This window comes from Cryptotermes secundus, unplaced genomic scaffold (assembly GCF_002891405.2).
Source record: "Cryptotermes secundus unplaced genomic scaffold, Csec_1.0 scaffold648, whole genome shotgun sequence".
Lineage (NCBI taxonomy): Eukaryota > Metazoa > Arthropoda > Insecta > Blattodea > Kalotermitidae > Cryptotermes > Cryptotermes secundus.
In genome coordinates, this window is record NW_019720174.1 from 80,623 (window position 1) to 101,838 (window position 21,216).

A 21,216-nucleotide genomic window follows, 5' to 3' on the forward strand; every position below is an offset into this window, starting at 1 on the left:
CCCAGCCCAACTCTGTACATTACATGTAGGAACCAGCATTACCTTGATCCAAAACATGGACTCTTCAGGAATGAGGTAAGAAGGGATCTGAGGTTGAGGAAACTAAATTTCTGTCAAAAACTCCAGGCCTTTCAGGAAGGGACCATACGAGTACAGTGAATAGTATTATAAGGAGACAACTTGGGGAAAGCACTCTGCTGGAGATGTTGAATGATACCGATGACACTGGAGAGACCACCTGCCAAGAACTGATAAGACAATACATAACATTTCCTAAGATGGAAAATTATTATAAACCCACAAGGAGTGAGGAGCTGACGGAGAACCAGAGCAATGATGCATGATTTTAGATTCTCATAGCAGTGGTTATGAAGAGTTCTGTCCCCTAGGATATAGTAATGTGTAGTCTGATGAAAGTCAACCGACGTTTCGGAGGAACATATCACCTCCATCTTCAGGATTTAAGAATAAGATGGGCAAGAAACCAGCATGAAGCACTTAATAATAATGTAATGTCGATGGCCAAAGTGTTGCTAGGTACCGGACCAGTAAACACCCCATGACTGAATACAAAGAAGGCAACAATGGAAGATTTGTCTCAGTGGAAGAACGTTATTGCAAGTTGCTATGCAACAGCACACCGATGAAAATGCTGGCTAGGAATCATGTGACTTGTTCTTTGTGTGGTCTCCCTTATGCAACAGAACTGGATATTCTTTTGTGGTCCATGTGGAGGCTATATAATGAGAATAACACCAACAGTTCAGTTCAGTTCTCGGTGGAAGATAGCCACAGAACGTTCGCCATGTGAAGACTTTGTGTGATTGAAGACTTCATTCATGTGTGATATTTGGAGCGATTTGAAGCGCTTGTTCTGTGTTTTAATTGCATTACCAGGAGAGTAGTAGTGTATGAGTGTAACAGTAAATTATAAAGTGTGGAATCAGGCATAGCACTGTAATTAAATGTGATTAAGAGAGATTTGTAACCAAAATGCTAATAAATCCAATCACCCGAACTGGAACCCATCATTCTTGTCATGTGTACCACCCTACACATGGCAGCGGTGATGACGACGATGAAGACGACAGTAATATGGTCTGTAGTTTTATCAGGGGCATAAGTCGTCAATAAGCTTCTGCCTTTCTTCCCAATCCGCCACTAAATACCTCAGCTCACTCCACACAATTCCTCTCATGTTGTCATTCATACATTCATAACTCATTTCAAGACCCTATCCAGGACCAGCAGGTATAATTGAGGAGATAGAAGACAACCCTGTCTAACCCCTCATGTTGTTAGGAACGTTTTGACAAGTGACCATTATGGTATATTCTGCAGCTAAAGCTGTTGTACCTTCTTATGAAGCACTTAGCAAGCAGTTTATTCTTAGACCCTGAAGAATGAGGCAACATGTGTTGACTTTCAATGGACTATATGGTATTATATCCCAGAAGACAGAGGTCTTCAAAGCAACAGTGGTCAGCTCAAGTTTGGGTACCATGTGACTTTGTGTTGCACTTCTTGACATCTATGTGCAATTTTGGTTAACTGAAGTAAAAATGGAACACAAAGTCAGATCTACACAGTGCAACAGGATGCTGCAAAATAATATTGTCACATGTAGGGTGGTATGCTGGTCACAGTAGGAGCACGGTCTAAGGCATGTACTGTCTTCTCTCACTCTGATGCTGGGGTTCTGGGTTTGAAATCCCAATTAGGGCATGGATGTTTGGTTTCTGAATGCATTTATTCTGTGTTTGTGTTGTCATGTGTATGTGTTTAGTCTGTGTTTGTGTTGACCTGTGTTTAGGTAGAGGCCTTGTGACAAGTTGGTCACCCGTCCAAGGAGGCCTACTGTCTGTGAAGAAATGATCATGGAACTGAATAAGAGGCCTGGGTCCTGAATGGGCTCCTTCATGCTCTTGACTCACGGGTTCTCGGCTATGACTAGCTACGACTGCCCTGAACCAAACTTGCAAAGTCACATTGCAATTGATGGTCAGTCAGTCAGCAAGTCTTGGTGTCAAGCCCCATCTGGGACTCATGACCAGATATTTATTGCTGTTTGGCAGTTACGGTCTTGTTTTTTGTTGGTCACCTCTCTGACGAGAGGATGGGTATATGCTGCTGGCAGCCTCCTCTATTTTTGTGTAACCTAGCAACTGACTGTTTACCAAGAATTTGTCTTTGTGGGAACTTATTTACCAACTCCTTGCCTTGCAATAGGTGTACATGTGATGATATTACTGAGTACCACATCATGCTGCACACATTCCATATAAAGTAAACACACATTATTTCACCAATAGTGTGTGAACACATGCACACACACTGATTCACTCTGAAACCATAAACTATCAGACCTTTGACTGGCAACCATTATTTTTTGTCTCCACTCTCCAATTTGTACAAACACAATTTAGTATTCTTATGACAGAATACATGGGATGAAATGAATACAGGTAGTATAAAGCAATATGGTATGTTTTGAATATTATCCATGCAAGAGATTTTACTTCTGGTTTGAATCAAAATTATTTCAAGCCGTATGGCTATATATAAAAAATGACCTTAAGTCCTTTAGATTCTGCTGTGTCAAATTGGTCTGCGTTGACGAACTCGCAGTATTGTCATGGCTTCTGGCCAACTGTAATGAAAGAAAAATTCACATTAGCAAAGTGGTGTAGTCATGGTGATGTATGGATGAAGGAGTTCTAAGTTTCACTAAAAGTAAACTGGAAAATAATGAAGGTAAAATTATATGTACTCAGACCTACACTAAAGGCATATGTAATTTAGACAGTGGTTTCTGATTGTCAATCTCTTTAAAAATGAGGATTGAGTTTTCTTTTTCAGAACCATACAGCTGTGTCACTGATATAAATCATTATGCTGCTAAAAAGAAAGGTTAAATCTGAAGGGAAGTCACATTCTTGTATGGAGGCTCACAAGTTGAGGTTCTCTTGAGATAGGTATGGAGGATTGATTGTTAGACAACCCACATAAATCTGGAAATGCCACAGAAGGAAGAATGCTGTATAGGATTTGAGGTTCTTGCACCACTGGTTATAAAGATTTGTATCTTCTTGGATACAATGTTTTGTAGTTTGCTGAATGTTAACCAGTGTTTCAGAGGAATAAATTGCCTCCATCTTCACAATCAAAGAATAAGCGAAGCAGAAAAACACCATGAAGCAAGTACCAAGCAGAGCTGCACTGGCATTTGAAATCTCTTTCAGGTCACTGGACTGACAAGGCTGCTCATCTCACAATCCTTGGGAAAGACAATATTTATTGCAAGATACTTTTGATGGAATGAAATTATATATATATTTATTTTACAAAGTTACAGTTCAGAGGTAGATACAATAACACTGGCAAGGATACGCAGCTCAGAATCCTTGGAGAAGGAGATATATATAAGAAAAGATAATGCCCATGGAATGCCATATCAGACACTCTTTTCAGAAAATTATAGAAATGTGAAAGAAAGTTTTAGTTCCTTCATGAATATCCGACACATTTATTTGGGATGCAAAAATTCCTTTGCATCTCAAATTCTGAGAAATAAGCTCACAAAGCAAGTTTATCTTAAACTACAAAGAGATTCTGAACAAAAAACGAATGGAGATAAAGAAAATGTATCTATCCTTCCCAGATCATTACAGAGCTTCCTATGATTATGCAATTCAGGGCTACAGTACATTACTACAACTGTGCTGCATCACATCAAACTTCAAAATACCAATAAATACACAACAATCTAAGGTTATGGTATCAGCTTCAGTAGTTCTTGCTTTCCATTTTGTACTTTTTGTGATCTATCTGTGAAGGGATATTTCTGTCATGCATGGCTACAAATTACACACAGTCTTTCATAACATAGGCACATGCACAATAGTTGAAACATGCGTTCAGTGAGTCCACAAGTCAACGTTTGGATTAAACACAAACATTACTGAAACTGTCCCTTGGTGTTATGTTATACGCATGTTCTAACACACTATCTCCTCCCACCTCTTCCTCCTCCACATCATACGTCTCCTGCAAGGACGTGGCTCCTCCCAACTTTAATTTCAGTGCCTCATTCTGATAAAAGATTACACCACAACATACATGAAGTACACATACATTCGTTGCCAAACATGATGCCAAGAATGACAAAGTGCTCTGATATACAATGTTGGACTCAGGTACACCTGACCCACTATAAAAGGAGTGATGGAAATTTTCACTCTCAGCCAATCACAATGGACATGTCAAAGTTAACATAACTTGCACCAGTGGAGACTGAATCAGGAAGTTAAGCATTCTCTCCAGCCTATTACATGATTTCAACTTCATGCTTATAATTCAGATCTTACAAAAATGAAAATATTTCTACATCTGATATTAATGCCACGTATTTATGCAAAATACGACACACACACTTGTTAAAGTCACAAAAACTGGTAATTCCAGCAGCTATTAAGGACTCAATTTTGGATGATCCACAAAGTTAGAAAGGTGTACTAATGCTATATGAAAAGATTATATTTTTTTAGACAAGTTAATTTCCAAGATACAAAGAATTGCTTCTCAGAAAATTTAATAGCGCCGAGAATCGAACCTGGGATCTCTGGATCTGTAGCCAGGAACTCTGACCACTTAGAGGTGGTGGGTTTCCCCATGCACTTAAACCAGTTATTGGTCCATTGTACGTCCCCCTTTAATTTCTACTGTCCCCATACCCTACCGGTACTGGTGCGTGCTATCAGCCCCGTTCAGCCAATGAGGCCGGCCGTCGGTACCTAGACCACTAGACCACAGAGGTGGTCAAGTGATGTAACAGTAATTGATAAATAGCAAGAGAATAAATTAGATATACTTTTATGATAAAGTCACATTTTATTGTAAGGTGAGATTTGTTCTGTTCTACGAAACATTTGGAGAATAATTAATATGTACGTGGGGCAATCCAAAAGTTTCCGAAATTTGAATTTTGCGCGCGAATGGTTATGAGTAGATCGAAATACCGCTAGGTGTCTCCTCACACATCCTTCTTGAATCAGTGTGGCAAGCGGCGTCGAGTTGAGTGGTTGGGTTTATTGTTGGTGAATGTATTTCCATTGTTGTGTTTCCGTGAGTTTGCGGTTTTGCGATGGCTGACCTGAGAGAGCAGCTTGTCTGTATAAAGTTTTGTTTCAAACTTGGGAAAACCGCTGCAGAAACGCACCAAATGTTGAAGCAAGCTTTTGGCGAAAACAGTTTAGCCCAGACACAAATTTACAAGTGGTATAAGCGTTTTAAAAATGGCCGAACATTGACTGATGATGACGACCGTTCGGGACGGCCGTCAACGGGCAAAACACCAGAAAATGTCGCGAAAGTTAGGGATCTGATTCTGCAAGATCGTAGACTGACCATCCAAGACCTCTGTAACACTTTGGGACTAAGTTATGGTACATGTCAACGAATTTTGTCAGAGGAACTGAACATGAGGAGGATTGCGGAGAAGTTTATGCCACGACTGTTGCAAAATGAACAGAAACAGCATCGCTTGGAAGTCTGCAGGGAACTTCAGCAACAGCTTCAAGAGGATCCAAACTTTCTTTCGAAGGTTGTCACTGGTGACGAAAGTTGGGTTTATGGCTACGACCCTGAAAGCAAGCAGCGATCGTTGCAATGGAAGAGCCCTTCTTCACCTCGGCCAAAAAAAGCTCGACAAGTCAAGAGCAACATTAAGTCCATGTTGATCTGTTTTTTTTTTATATTGGCGGGATTGTTCATAAGGAGTTCGTCCTTCCTGGTCAGACAGTCAAAAAAGAGTTCTATCACGATGTTCTAAGACGTTTGAGGGAGAACATGAGGAGAAAACGTCCAGAGAAGTGGCGCACGAACGACTGGGTACTCCACCATGACAACGCACAACCGCATACGGCTTACATTGTGCACGAATTTTTGGCTAAAAACAAGATGGCAATTGTTCCCCACCCACAATACTCGCCAGACTTAGCTCCATGCGACTTCTATCTCTTCCCCAAGATGAAACTCAAGTTGAAGGGGCGAAGATTTGATACAGTTGAGGAAATTCAAGCAGAAACGCAGACGGTACTAAACACCCTAACAAAGAAAGACTTCCAGGATGCATTTGAAAAGTGGCAGAAACGCTGGGATCGGTGTATGCTCTCCCAAGGGGACTACTTTGAAGGTGTTGGTGCAGAATAAGATCTAGGTAAGATGCAATAGTTTTTATTAATATATTTCGGGAACTTTTGGTTTGCACCATGTATATAGTTACCGTCTCTTTTGGTGCTCCTCTTCGCCACGGGATTAAGTTAATCCGTCGACTTTCCTCGGCTTGCGACATCTTGCTTATTATATGGTTTAATTTTTTGTATTTAATCAAATTCGTTAACAGTACCTCCCTTCAGCACACTAATGACGGAACAAATTTTTGTTAACAGAAACGACTCGACAAACGGTGTCAGTTTCACAGCAACGTCACTGATATTCTTACGACGCGTCAAATTGTCGATTCCATTGCAACGTGACTGTTAAACCTATTGTCAATTTCATAGCAACGCAACTGTTATTGTTACAGTGCTGACAACTGCGAGGTCTAGTAAGCGTATTACATATGTTTGCTTCGTCTGCTGCTGCCGCTGTCCTCACTAAGTTTAAATGTACAAGAGAGAAAGCAAGCATGTTGGTGCTTCCGAATTTAAGATGACCGTCATTATTTGTAGCTGACCTCCAGTTATAAGGAAACTATGTGTAAGTGGAGTTGGAACTATTCTTTTGCTATAATGAATATGTGATTGAAAAGAATATTATTTCATGAAATTAGTTTTTATTGATGTATTTTCATACAATAACATTATTATATAGATTACTTGAGCTCCATCTCTTCCCTTTGCAAACATGCCTTTTTTTCCCCCTTGATGTATTAGAACTCCGGTCAAGAAAACCGAGATTAACGGCCGTAGGGATTTTTTTGTAGAAAAAATATTGTAAATACTTAATGACTAATTATCTTACATTACATCCACACATTAATCACTTTATAAGCTATGTAACACCCGCAGACAACTCAATGCTATTGCCTGTCGGCGTTGCGGAAATGACTTCACCAAAGCATTAAGGCATAATCATACCAGAATAATATACCCCAAATAATAAAATAACTCAATAAAATATGTAAATACTAATAACTTAATCTTCCTACCCAAGAAAGAGGTAAAGGTAAGGTAAAATCCCTGTGGTTAAATAATAAAGCACAAGGCCACGAAGGCGTATGGGGGAGTGGATGTATAGATCCTCATTTTCTTGACCTTGACACTAGATGGAGGCGAGTGGTCAGCTTCATACCCCTGGGGAAAGAGCCCCCAGTACCCATTAGATAAGAGGCTGGGTGGCCCCCAGAGCCTCTCTGGACGATATGGACAAGTGAAAATTCTGACCCTACTGAGACTCGAACTCCGACCTTTCGGTCGTCCAGTGAGCTCGGGTAGTGCAGTCGGAATAGCGACTGCCTAGGAGCTGGATGACCATGTGAAACTTGGTGTGTGACATTAAGGGAGGAACACAGACTTAGGGTGTTTGAGCACTGTGTGCTGAGGACAATTTTTGTACCAAAGATGAATGAAATGGTACAAGATTGGAGGATACTGCGTAATGAGGAACTTCATAACTTGCACTCTTCGCCACGTATAATTAGAATGATCGTGTGAAGGAGTATGAAGTGAACAGGGCATGTAGCACACATGGGGGAGAGGATGAATGAATATAGGATTTTTATGCTGAAACCAGAATGAAAGAGACCACTAGGAAGACTTAGCTGTAGGTGGGGGGATAGTATTGTCACATGTATGAGTGACTATAGACAGGGTATGGATTGATGAATGGATTTATTGACCGCTTGTACACACCACTCAGAACTACAATCAGTTATAAAATTACTGCTGATTTCCACACTAAGTCTTCTCAGTCTGCTTTCACTAGGTGTTGCTTGATAACAGCTCTCAACAATGCCTATTCCTTAGCAGTATTTTCGCTAGACGTTTCCTGATAGCGAATCTTAGCAATGCAGATTTTTCAACTTCCATGGTCTTGCCATTGCCTGCAGGTTAACACTCCACACCTGAACTAACAACTGAACTGCTGACAATTCTTCCCAACAAGCAACTCATTGCTTAACATTTCGGCATGGACCACATAGAGAAAACTGTTTCCATTGTTGTGGTCCAACAATATCTTGACCATTGCATAGAAGTGGGTGTTTGTTTATTCATAAGTTGCATAGCAATGGCAGGATGGGGTTGGTATGTACTGGATTCATCTAGCATAGGATAGTGGCCAGTGGAAGGGTCTTGTGAATATGGTAATGAAATTTGGGGTTGTATAAAAAGTTGTGTAATTCCTAAGTAGCTGAGCTAATGGCAGCTTCTGAAGGAGGACTGAGCTCCATGCAGTTAATTATATAGCTTATGGCCATGTCATTCCTCTCTTTTTTTCATTTATTTTGTGGTTATGTGTTTTGCTAACACGTACATTGGCAAGCATCCTGTCCTTTCCTAAGTAGACACCCATATTGTGTGTGTCATAATTTGTAAATTTTTATTTTTATGTTTCTTGGATATGTACTGTTTGAAAGTACCCTCTGCGTTAAGAATACTGTAACGTGTTTAGTTACTGAAGACGCCGTTCAGATTGTTAATTGGTTTATTTAACAACCTGCAAGTATCGGCTACAATTAATTACAACAATGTTACGGGTTTACACACTTTAGAACCCTACACACAAATCTCTTCACACTGTCCTCAGTAGTCTACACGTATTCACAGTATGGGAGCTATACAAGTCTCTCTGTATTACACACTCCCAATTACACAATTACACATGCGTCCGGTTCTTCTTTCCGCGACTGCTCCTATATTCCAACTAACTGTCTTCGGCGGCTGCTACACTTTAACTGACTGCTGGCTAGATTCCATCTCAACTCAACTGTCTTCGTAAGGTCAAGGTCATGTTACAACTGATGGTCAGTCAGTCTGTCTGTCTTGGTGTCAAGCCCCAGCTGGGGCTCATGACCAGATATTTCTTTTGAATGAAAGTTACTGTCCTGTCCATGTGGGGCGCCCTCTCTGACGAGAGGTCGGGTCTGTCATTTGTCAGTGAGTCTGTTTTAATATGTCCATTGTCTGTATTTACATAGATTTATAATACACACTTATTTCTTGCTTATATGTACAATATATACAAGCCTCTGTCAGTCCAGGCTAAGTACAGCAGATTACGCCCTATTTCTAGTATTATTCGCTACCACGGCAGTCTAGTCCTGTCTTCGTAGGCAGTGTAGTTCTCTTATAAACCCTCAACCGGACAACGGGAAACGCCTCGCTTCCTTGTTGCCTAGTCGCCGTGTTTGCTGATAGCCTAGCAACGCTGTTGGGAGTTCTTTACGGCTATGTAGCAACTGCGGTGTCCCGTGTTATGTAATGGGTACTGCTGTTTACTCTCTTTGCCTAGCAACCGCTGTTTATTCGCTTTGCATAGCGACCAGCGTGCTTGGACTCGGCTCACTTCGGCTCCACTCGGCACGTCAACGCTGGCGGGGGCGTCCTCCATAGCGCAATGCGTCACACTGTTCCCTCCTTAAGGCTGTTCGTCCCGAATAGCCTAACGGTGCACCCCCGTTCCTTTTCTTCCAAGGATGTGCTTTCTGCGTCTCCTGTCGTTTCGGCTACTCCTTGTAGGTACTATTCTCCGGCCGTTACAACCGCTCCCTGCTTAAGACCAGTTCGTCTCGAGCGGTTTCCTGCTAACTTTCCAGAAGATCCAGTTGTATCACATTCATCCTTCTCTTTCATTCTTCCCTCTTTCACTCTTGCTAGGAGGCCGGTGTTTCTACTACCGGTTCCTCCTATATGGGCCTTTTTCCTTTTTCCGTTTTGGAGGTGGTCGACCCCTCCACAATGTCAATTTTCTTATTTTCCGTAACCCGTTGGAAGTACCGACTACTTGTTTCGCGAACTTTCTTCTCAAAGTCACATTGACGGTCTTCTCTTTCAGGCGTAGCCGTTCCTCTACGTCTTGGTTCGTTATGCCCTCGCTGCACTTCCGTTGCGGCTGACGCCTCCTCCCGGACGTCTGTCCTGTCACGGTTCCCGTCCTTCCTTTCTAGGCTTCTTGTCCAGCATTGACCCTGGTTGAATATTTCTCTACGGGATCTCCCTTGCGCCGTGTCGCACCTGCACGACTGGTCATATTTCTGTCGTCAGCCAATTCGTGCCGCGGTCCACAATTTCCCTGAGTCGTAGATTGCTTGAAGATGTTTCTTTTGCGCCATGCCACTGTTGCACGGCGGGACACCTTCCTGCAGGCGGCGGCCAACTTCATCCGGGATCCACAAATTCCTCGGGTTAGTTCCAGTGGCTCTCCACGTCTCCCTGCAGCTTGCTTCTTGCCCCTGTACCGCTTCTTCCGTCCTTTGATCGGTTTCACTACGGCAACTTCGTTGGGGACTTCTCGTTGTTGGACCACTTCAGGTTTCCTGTCCGCTGAGGTCGCCTCTTTTTCTTCTAGACTTGCCTCCATCTCTTGGCAGGCCAAAGTCTCGTCCTCTATTTCGGGATTAAATGAGTACACCATCTCCTTGTGGCTGGTGCCCATATTTTCTCGAATGGCGGCCATCTCTTCTCGCCAGGCTTTCGAGTCGGCGTCCATTCTTTCCCTGTTGGCGTCCATTTTTGCCTCAATTATTGCCAGCATTTCGATTATTCGTTGCATTTCTTGCTTCTTCATTCTAGCCATCACTGTTCCATCTCCCTGTGCGGGTATCACGTGGTCCTTTGCCACTACTAAGCTGGAAGGGCAGGGTCCTGCCCCTGAACTACATAACGATAATTCTTCTTCCGCCAGACACAGAATTTGGCGCCCTATGTCCACAGACGCATCATAGGCGCGGTCCAGTCCCAAGATGAGCTCATCTGTGATATTCGCGACGAAAACCCACATTGTTATCGGTCGGCGCCCCAGGGTAAGGTTCAACAGAACTTCTTTCAGGATGGGTAGGGATCCTCCAGACACGGTCTGCAGCGTGAATTCTGGATCTGGCTGTCTTTCAGGCCATCCGGCGGCGACATCCGGTCTTACTACTGTGACGTATGATCCAGTATCCACTGTCATCTGGCACCGCTTATCACCGACCCATCCCTGGGTGACCAGACATGTGTTAGCTTTCTCCGTCATGTCGGTGAGGGCGTAGTGTGGGGGCCTTAATGCATACGCCGGCCGTCGCTCGTTTCCCAACGGTTGGATACCCTTCCTGTTCGTGTGTTCGTTGTGGCTTCTTGGCAATTCTCATGTGTATCTGCCTGGCCTATCTTCATGTTCTCGGCGCATTTCATTATTAGCCTTACTTTCTTATGGGCAGTTATTCCCGAAGTGGTCCAGTTCTCCACAACTCCAGCACCCTGATTGTCTACCGTCTCTTCGTTGGGTGGGGGGCAATCGGTACTTCCGGTATGTCTTGGTGCTCCCTTCGTGAGGTCTAGCTGCTACCAGTACCGCCTGCAGCTCTTGCGCTTGTCGGAGGGCCTCGTTTACCTTCTTCTCCCCTCCCAGCAGTAGTTGAATCTTTATATTGGCATCTCGTATTCCGTATACGAAGGCTGTTCCTGCCTCTCTTCCTATGTGGTCTGCAGGTAGATTGGCGTAGGCACGACGGGCAAGCAGTTCAATGGCCGTGGCAGAGTCTTACAGAGATTGTCTAGGTTTCTGCGTCCTTGTTCGTAATTGGCAGCGGTAGGCAGCTGCAAAGTGTTGGTCCCCGAAACGGTCCTCCAGTGCCCGAAGTGTTTCCTCGTAAGTTGTATTTGTCGGAATGCCGGGTAGCACCTCTGCCGCCCGGCCCTTCACAGCAGTGATCAGATATGTTGATTTTTCTTTGTCTGACCATTGGTTGTGTTCTGCCACGGTCTCGAACTGTCGCCGGAACACGCTCCACGTTGAATTGCCGTTAAATGTCGGTGGCTGGGCTGTGCCCGCGCTTACCGTTGGTGTGATTCCCCTCTCGGCCCTCATCTGTACTACTTCCAACCGGGCCTGGAAATGGCGTTTGGTTTCTTCAATTGCTGCACAGGTTTTCGTTAGTTCTTCCTGGAGATTTCGTTTGTCGTGTTCAACGATCGCCAAAATGTTTTCAACTCTATGTTGGATTTTATCATCCAAATCTGACCGCATAGATCGCATTTCGGCCTTCATTTCTTCCTTTTCGGCCTTCCTATCGGCCGCCGTCTTTTCTTGGTAGGCGTATAATTTTGTCAGCATGACGTCGGTTTTATTTTGGGGGGGGGGTTGATGTCCAATTTTGCCAGGAAATCTTCTCTGTCGTTTTTCCTATTGGCCTCCATTTCGTCCTTCTCGGCCTTCATCTCTTCTTGATGGGTTCAGAAGATGGGGGCGATACGTTCCTCCGAAACGTCGGTTAACACCACATATACACGGTGCCAAATCCCAGAAGACTGCATTCTTCATAGTCACCGCCGTGAAAGCCTCAAATCTTACATATGTTCCATTACTTCGTTTGTAGGGTAGCACTAGGCGCACAATAATTTATTCCACTCATCACCTGTTTACATTCGTAACACACTTCTGACAGTCACGTGTGTAAGTTCATAACCACTTCTGACACCAAATTTAACGTGTTTTGTTACTGAAGACGCCGTTCAGATTGTTAATTGGTTTATTTAACAACCTACAAGTATCGGCTGCAATTAATTACAACAATGTTACGGGCTTACACACTTTAGAACCCTACACACAAATCTCTTCACACTGTCCTCAGTAGTCTACACGTATTCACAGTACAGGAGCTATACAAGTCTCTCTGCATTACACACTCCCAATTACACAATTACACGTACGTCTGGTTCTTCTTTCCGCAACTGCTCCTGTACTCCAACTAACTGTCTTCGGCAGCTGCTACACTTTAACAGACTGCTGGCTAGATTCCAACTCAACTCAACTGTCTTCATAGGCAGTGTAGTTCTCTTATAAACCCTCAGCTGGACAAAGAGAAACGCCTTGCTTCCTTGTTGCCTAGTCGCCGTGTTTGCCGATAGCCTAGCAACGCTGTTGGGAGTTGTTTATGTCTATGTAGCAACTGCGGCGTCCCGTGTTACGTAATGGGTACCGCTGTTTACTTGCTTTGCCTAGCAACTGCTGTTTACTCGCTTTGCATAGCGACCAGCGTGCTTGAACTCAGCTCACTTTGGCTCCGCTCGGCACGTCACCGCTGGCGGGAGCGTCCTCCATAGCACCATGTGTTACAATACAATAAATTTGTTCACAACCAAGTGTTCAGGAGGAGGAAATATTTTGAGTATGCATGGTTCAGCTAGTGAAAATATGTCAAAATTACTATAGTTACCATAGTTTGGGTCAGTGATGACAAGGGGATTGTCAGAGTTTGAAAGATGCAGATATCTAAGAATGTGAAAAACTCTGTCACCTCCCATTGTTCTGCCATAAAAAGGCAAAAAGAATTATTGAGTAGTCAGACAGTGGTCTTTCAGGTTGACACATCCATCATGTCCCATTTAACTAATAATCAACAGAAACATAAACATTTCAGAATCAGTAACATCATGTGCAGTAAGAGATCCATCATCAGGGAAGTCTAATCATTGTTCGTAGTATAATTTGGTTTTCTCCACCAGAAAAGTGGTAACGTCTGCAAAATACAGCCTAAATATCCTGTGAGGAGTTGAGTCTTTGTATATTTTGTCACAAGATGATGACTAGACACTAGAACTCGCAGCTACAAGTAACTATAACACTTTATATACACATCAGCACAGTTTTCAATTCAAAGAACATTTCATTCTTTTTTTTTTTTTTTTGACATATATTTATCACAACCAAAACCCCATTGTGGTTTGTATTGTTATTACTGTTGTTGTGTTGCTGCCATCAGTTACAATTCCATCTATATATCATTGTGAGTGTTCAAAACCTCTGAAAATTCCTTATGTGACTTGTGGTTCTGATTTGTTTCACATTGTAACAATTTGTTCGCCTCCCCTAACATTTGCTTTACATGCCAATTCTTCATTCATTATTAAACAAGCCTGATGACTGATGGTGTAGGGTTGACTGATTTATGTTGCACTGCATCTGAATGTATTGGGAAGTTTGTTTGACTCTTGAAAATAGAAGTACAATCTTTCATAAAACGTGATACATTTAAATATCAGTTATAAACAGTAAGTTTCCTTTCAGGACCTGGGTAAGTAAATCCATGTAAATGCACTGCAATGAACTGGGCAGCTATGTCACAAGGATTGTTGTAAGCCACTATTTTATGCATCTACCAATCAGTCATGTCTGATGAACACCTTTTAAAGTTAAGAAAGATTATGCAGTCTCTTGATACAAGAGTGTCAAAGATTATACTGCAGAGAGTTGAGGAAGTATATCCTGCTTTGAAGGAAAGCTTGGTGAGTGTTGTGTACTTTTGTAAATCACAAAATATTTTCTGATTGTTTTGTTTTTAATTTTGGTTTTCTAACCTCTCAGTTCATTAAGAATGGCTTGTGTTAGCATATTGTAAGGTAAAGCTATCCCTGTAACAGACCATGGAGGTTCATGGGCTTGTGAGAAGTTGAAGTTCCCACATTTTCTAGATAAGCAGCTCACAGATGGTGATGAGGTTGTTAGCCTTATGCCCTGGCTGCCCTTTCCCCCCCCCCCCNAAATTCCAGGTACTCATTTCTGTTAGAGGCTTAGTTGATCCCAGGGCCATGGTGCTGCTGGAGGAATTAGGTAAATTGAAGAAATCCAATGACCATCGGGAATCAAATCCGCAACCTTTTGCCTCATGGCATAGTGCCTCAACCAACTAAGCTACTGCATGTTCCCTTAACATATTCTGCATTTCAGTTAATGCTACTATGTGCAATATAGTGGGTTTGGAATATTTTCTTATTCTGTCTGGTAATAGCTGTAACTAATGTTTAGGATGTATACACATAGCATTAGACACTGTGTCAGTTCTTTCTCTGTCAGTATTGTAAATCAGTGTTGTGTACGCGGTGTTTGATTTTATAAGGATCTCACAAAGAGGAAAGTAAAGCTATCCATGTAACAGGCCTTGAAGGCCCATAGGGTTGTGAGATGTCAAGGTTTCTGCATTTTCTAGGCTGTCAGCTTAGAAATGGCGGTTAGTTCGTCAATCATACACACTGGCCGCCCTTTAGACACAGGGAGATTCCTGGTACTTATTTCTGTTAGAGGATGAAGGCCATAGTGCAGCTGGAAGGATTAGGTTATGTGAAAAATTCCATAACGTCATTGGAAATCAAACCCGTGACCTTCCAGCTTGTAGCATAGTGCCTCAGCCAACTATGCTACTGCGTGCCCCCATTAGGATCCTGTACATCTCATATGTAGGTCTACCAGAAATTACCTGAATTAGTATAGTGAAAGTGTGGTACTGTGAATAAGGCTTATGACTAGTACTTAATTATAGTGACAAAAACCATTCGAAGTTTGGATTTTTTAATGTATATATAGAAAATCAATGCATAATATGAGGGACTTTTTCCCCCAGTAGATTCATTATGATTCCTAAGTAGCAGTTGTTCTCCTGAAACGATTATTCAATAGGGAATTAGTATATTCATCTTCGGTGAAATTCTTGGGTATTGATATCTCTGAAAATTTGAGCTTGTTGAATCACACTCAATATATCTGCCTTAAGCTGAGCAAGGCTCTATATCTGATCAAATCCTTACGTAATTCTGTTAGTTTACAGGTATTAGGAAATGTATATTTTACTAAATTTGAATCCATATTTAAGTATGGTATTATGTTTTGGGGTGGTGGAGGTAAAGAGATAGATACAGTTTTTAAAGTACAAAAAAATGCATAAGAGCCATTATGGGCGTTGATAATCGGCATCCTGCAGAAGGCTGTTTGGTGAGTTAGAAATTTTAACTGTTACTTCTTTGTATATACTGGAGATTTTATGTTTTATCATAAAAAATAGAATCTATACAACTCTGAACTCTGATGTGCATAATTACAATACAAAGCATAAACATAATCTGTATGCCCAACATTGTAATACAAATCGTTGTAAGAGAAGTGTGATAAACATGGGCATAAAACTATACAATAATCTTCCTATGGAGTTAAAGAATGTATCTGATTTTAAAGTGTTTAGGAGGAAATTGAAGTGTTATTTGTTGCATAATGCCTTCTACTCTCTTCAAGAGTTTTTTATATGTAAGATGTTGAATTAAATGACTGTAATTGTCTGTTAATGCATGTGCTGGTGTTTTTTTTATATAATATATTTAAGTATTTATGTATTCTTTGATTATGTTAGGTGTGATTGTTATTAAATCTACATATTCCCTTTGACTTTATCCGATTGTATATTTTACAGTTATGAATGTAAATAAAATTATGAATTATGAAAATTTGCACCAACTATATTTGCAGTTTTGCTTCCAGAATTAATTATAGTTAGCAACCTGTGATGGCCCCTCTCTGCCCTACCCTTGTATAGGAGGAAGTTCACAGTCCAGAAGATAACTGTGAACAGATTGCTTCCTCCAGGTTTTAACTACAAAGAAATGTTCATCACATACTGTCTGCTGCTCTTCTCCCCCTGATCTTCCCCAGGCTTAAGTGGAATAATGTCACAGAACACAAACTATGCAGGCACATGTTTAGGGTTTTGTCACAGCAAACATCTTCTGTATTCTGGTTGTCAACGACAGCAGAATTTTTAAAACTGCAATTGTGGCAACAAAATGGAAGAGCATGGACTCAAAATGAAATATGAAATAATGTGTGCAGCTTGTTAAAAAGCAAGACAGGGGAGTGATGTGGCATAGTCCTTTGCAAAAATTACTATCCAGCTTTGGAGCCAGCTTCCTGCAGATGCTTTAGTGACTGTCCCCTGAAAAAGGGTAATTTCAGCAAATGGGTTAGAAATGTGATAAATGAGGTGAAGTGAAGGTGTGTGGAGAGAGAAATGTCAGTGCATCAGTCCATGATGATACGAAAATTTATTGTACTAGTGTAGAGCATGTTATTTTCTTTTTTTATTATTATCACAATATCTTTGTATTTATTATCTCAACTATCTTAGGTCAGTTAATGGTAGTTATAATGGTATTGTATTGGGACTTGTGTTTGTATTATAATTGTATTGTAATGGTATTCATTGTGTAGTATATGACCCTTACTGTTCCATAGTTTTGTTTATTGTGTATTTTGTGCACTGTGCTTTCTTCGAGTGGGGCGGGTTATTTTGTGTGTTGTGTCTTATTGTATTACCACTGCCACAAACCCATTTGCAGTCAAATAATGTCACATATTCTTGTTACATGGCCAATAATTAATGGACTCTTAGATTAATTGATTTATTGACAGTCACCAGTCTAACTACAAATAATTGTAAAGCTTCAAAAGATTACTAGCACAGTAACATATAAAGTAAAGTCTTCAGCACTCCCACTTTTGGATGCTCCTGGAATGAATTCAGTGATTTTAAGTCCTTATGAAGCGAAATCCAATTCCTTAATTCTGTAAGTTTGTAATTCAGTAATCCCTTAATTCTGCAGTCCCATAATTAATTAATCTGTCTGGCAAACTATCCTGTTATAATGTTTTGGCAAACCATGTGGAAGACACCTCTTTCAATAATAGAATTATTGTGTTCTCAGCTGTTACTGTCCTTTGAAGGGTTCATTGCTCTGGATATTGGCTTTCAATCACTTAAAGTTAGGCTGCGTGTATCAAAACCCTAGTAACGAAAGTTCTATAGTTGCCTGTGTCACCTAGGAAATGTGTTTACTGAGCTGTTGTCTAGCTATACATGTTACAATCATGACGATAAACTTCTACCTATATGTTAGTGAACAACAAACAGAAAGTGCAATGTATATTGAATTCAAAGAAATTAACATTGTTCCTTTCTTTCCTGAGTATGTATTGATGATATGTATGTGTGATATCAGTTTGTGATAGTGTGGCAGATGTAGTGAAATGAGATCTGTGTCACCAGCATAGCATCGTAGGCATGGGAACTACAGGTGGTACGGATCCTGTCCTGCTGTCTGAGAAGGAGGGTTATTTTTGTTCAGTTAAATTCAATTGAATTTATTTTTGTTCATTAGATCTACATTTGGCAATGGCGCCTCTAGACATAGAACATGTCAAAGCCCAAGTTACTATAAAATAAATCCAGAGGACATCATAAAGATATTAAAACTTATAAACAGCCTTTTTTTGCAATAACTGTTGATGCATTGCAACTTATTATCATAATAAAATACATATTAATATTGTCTATAACAGAGAAAGCACATCTAGAGAATTATAGGTATCATAAAATAAAAGTTTTTTTTAAATGACTACTGTTGTTTTTTTATCTGTAATTAACCCAATCATCCCTTGTTTTCCTTTTATAATACTCATCTAAAGAATAAAAGGAGCCCACCTGCAAAAAAATTTTAAGGGAATATTTGAATTTATTTAAATCTTGCGATAAATATGAGTGTGGTAACATAGATGTGTCATTTGATTTCAAAAATAAATAGGGATTCATGTAAAGTTTACCTGCAACACAATGCATTTTACAGCTAAATGTAATATCTGCTTCATGACCGTCACTTATCATGAAAAAGTGTGACAGACTAGAATGAAACAGATCAAACCAATCACTTATGTTTGTATTGTCAAAGTGTGTGTATTCCATCCATGGTATTTAGAGCATTCTGTAATGTGGTGTACATTCCTAACTATCAGCGTGATTTACAAGTACATTGCACCCAATGTTATATCTGTACTCAAGTTTGATTCAAGTCCATATGTTTATTCTCACACATTCAGCAAATTATGGGTAGAATATGATTGATACTTTTCTGTGGAAATGAACAAAATAAGGGTCAGGACTTTTTCTCATAAAGGACAGCTCCTAATTAGTGGTTGGCAGTGGGTAGAAAAGACATGAGTTAAGGAATTCTTAAACTCTTTACTTCACATGATGCTAATGATGACGAGATTGCCAACAAAAAAAAACACTCTGGCTTTAGTCCGCAAGCGAACTATACCGACCGAGTGACTGTCGCTTATTGGTGAATTTAGTGCAAACTTTAGCAGATAGAGGGTGTTGCATGGTCAGAGCAACGAATCCCCATGGCCGTTAATTTCTGTTTTCTAGACTGGAGCCACTACTTTTCCATTCAAGTAGCTTCTTAGTTATCCTCATGAGGCTGAGTGGACCCCATTCCAGACCCACTACTTTGCAGAAAATCTGGTAGCGCCGAATCTGGAACCTCTGGATCTGTAGTCAGTAACTCTGACCGCTAGACCACAGAGGCAGGCACGAGATCACCAAAGTATTCTTTATTGTGTTGTTTCCTTCTTATAATGACTTCAAAGAAGATGAAATATAGCCATGTCCACATTATAATTTAAAAACCTTAGTGTCATGTTGTACATAACAGGAAGTGAGGGGATGGTCTTTCCTAGTTGTGTGTTCTGATCAAAGGGAGATATGACTATCATTACAGCACACATTTTTAGGAATTTTATGAATTCTTATATTGAGGTCCTATTGTATTTTGTGGAATATTTGGGATGTCAGACTTAATGTTAGGAGGTGCTTGATATGAGTTTTATATTGCACCAGTTAGCTAGACTTGTTTTTGTGTCCTCATTGTCCCCTCAGGTGAACTCAGAGATGGTATTTTAAGTGAATTATAACCTGTTTCTGGTATGTCTGTACCAATTCAATACTAGTATTCAACACATTACATGAGCACGTGCTGGATCAGTATTAGGTAAAAGTTCAGCACCTGATAACCCGTTATGGGTTCAAAACACATGCTTCAGATATATTACCTTCATGTAAACAGGTTATCTGTGTACTTTTTGCAAATCATCGTGTTGAATGAAATATGAAATAAAGATTTTATGAGCTTGTGTTGTATGTTATTTAAACATTCTGATTTTCGTACATGTTTAAACTCTTTTTATTTTCTTTATGATTTCATTGTATTCGAAGCATAAGAAATGTATCATATAACAATTAAATTTTGTTTATAACTTTACAGCAGAACATTGATACGATCAAAGTAGAAAATGATTTTCTGATCAAAGAAAACTCCATTGATGTGGAAAGTAACAAGGTTTATACAGCAGCAATATGTTCCATAAAGGAGGCCGAACTCAAGGTGAGTTTTGTTTTCAGATGATGTTTCTAATTTTCTAACAGTTTGTATATGACATTGGCTCATGGGGAACCCTGTTCCTTTTGTGGAGCCTTTCATTCATGATGGCATGACATGATGGTTGAGAGCTGGAATAGTTTAAGAAATAGACGCTAGGCAGCAGTGTGGTGAACATGTTGTCTCAGCAACTGATAAACATGCAACAGCAGAGGAATTCTTGAAGTGGTTGTTTCTGTGCAGTCTGCCGAGGTTGTAAAATGACACCATCCAAAGTAGGTTGGTTATAACTTATGCCTGTCCCACCTGGGAGTGTGGCGGACACTCACCTCTTGATATTGCAGTACCTACAAAACAGAGTACTCTGCACTATTGGAAATCTTGACACCTGTACACCAGACCATAAGTTGCGTGTTGCTTTAAAAATTTCTTATGTATATGACTGTATAACTAAATTATGCAGGACACAGGGATATTAAAATGTTATTATATGTAGGTCGTACCGAAAGTCGTGAGCAACTTTTTTTGCATGCAACCTGAGACCAGCAGATGAAAGAGAGTATGGTGGTAATGGAACTAGCTGTTGTGTTAAGCTTGAGTGTCCTGTGACGTCAATAGCTTGCATCACGTGACCAGTATCACTCCTAACAAAATGGCCGACAACCATCTGTTGTTTCACCAGCATGCTGTCATTGAATTTCTTGTGAAAGAGGAAATCTCTGCTGCAGAAATTCACCAGAGACTTCAGCATGCTTATGGAAGTGTGTGCATGGGTGCGAGCAGTATTCGAAGATGGGTGAAACATTTTAAAGATGGGAACACCAGCATCGAAGATGGGCCTCAGAGCAGTTGTCCTCGAACAGCCTCAACTGAACACAACAAGGAAAGAGTGGATGGGATCATTCAAGATGACAGGCGTGTGGCTGTGGACACAATAGCCCGAAAACTTGGAATTGGGCACAGTGCAGTACAGGAGAAGATT

At 40.8% G+C, this 21,216-nt stretch overlaps 1 protein-coding gene and 1 long non-coding RNA gene across 2 annotated transcripts in view; one reads left to right on the top strand and one right to left on the bottom strand.

Annotated features, from left to right (window-relative positions):
- LOC111867778 (myosin-10) overlaps positions 1-3,260 on the bottom strand; it is a 23,788-nt gene extending 20,528 nt beyond the window's left edge. The window contains exon 1 of the mRNA XM_023857929.2: positions 2,574-3,260. The gene's annotated coding sequence lies outside the window, so the exon portion shown is untranslated. The remainder of the gene's footprint in view (positions 1-2,573) is intronic.
- Positions 3,261-6,705: 3,445 nt separating this feature from the next.
- LOC117282589 lies at positions 6,706-20,989 on the top strand. Its single transcript, XR_004513387.1, has 3 exons — positions 6,706-6,759; positions 14,269-14,486; positions 20,121-20,989. It is a non-coding gene; the product is annotated as an uncharacterized LOC117282589 (long non-coding RNA).
- Positions 20,990-21,216: the final 227 nt, after the last annotated feature.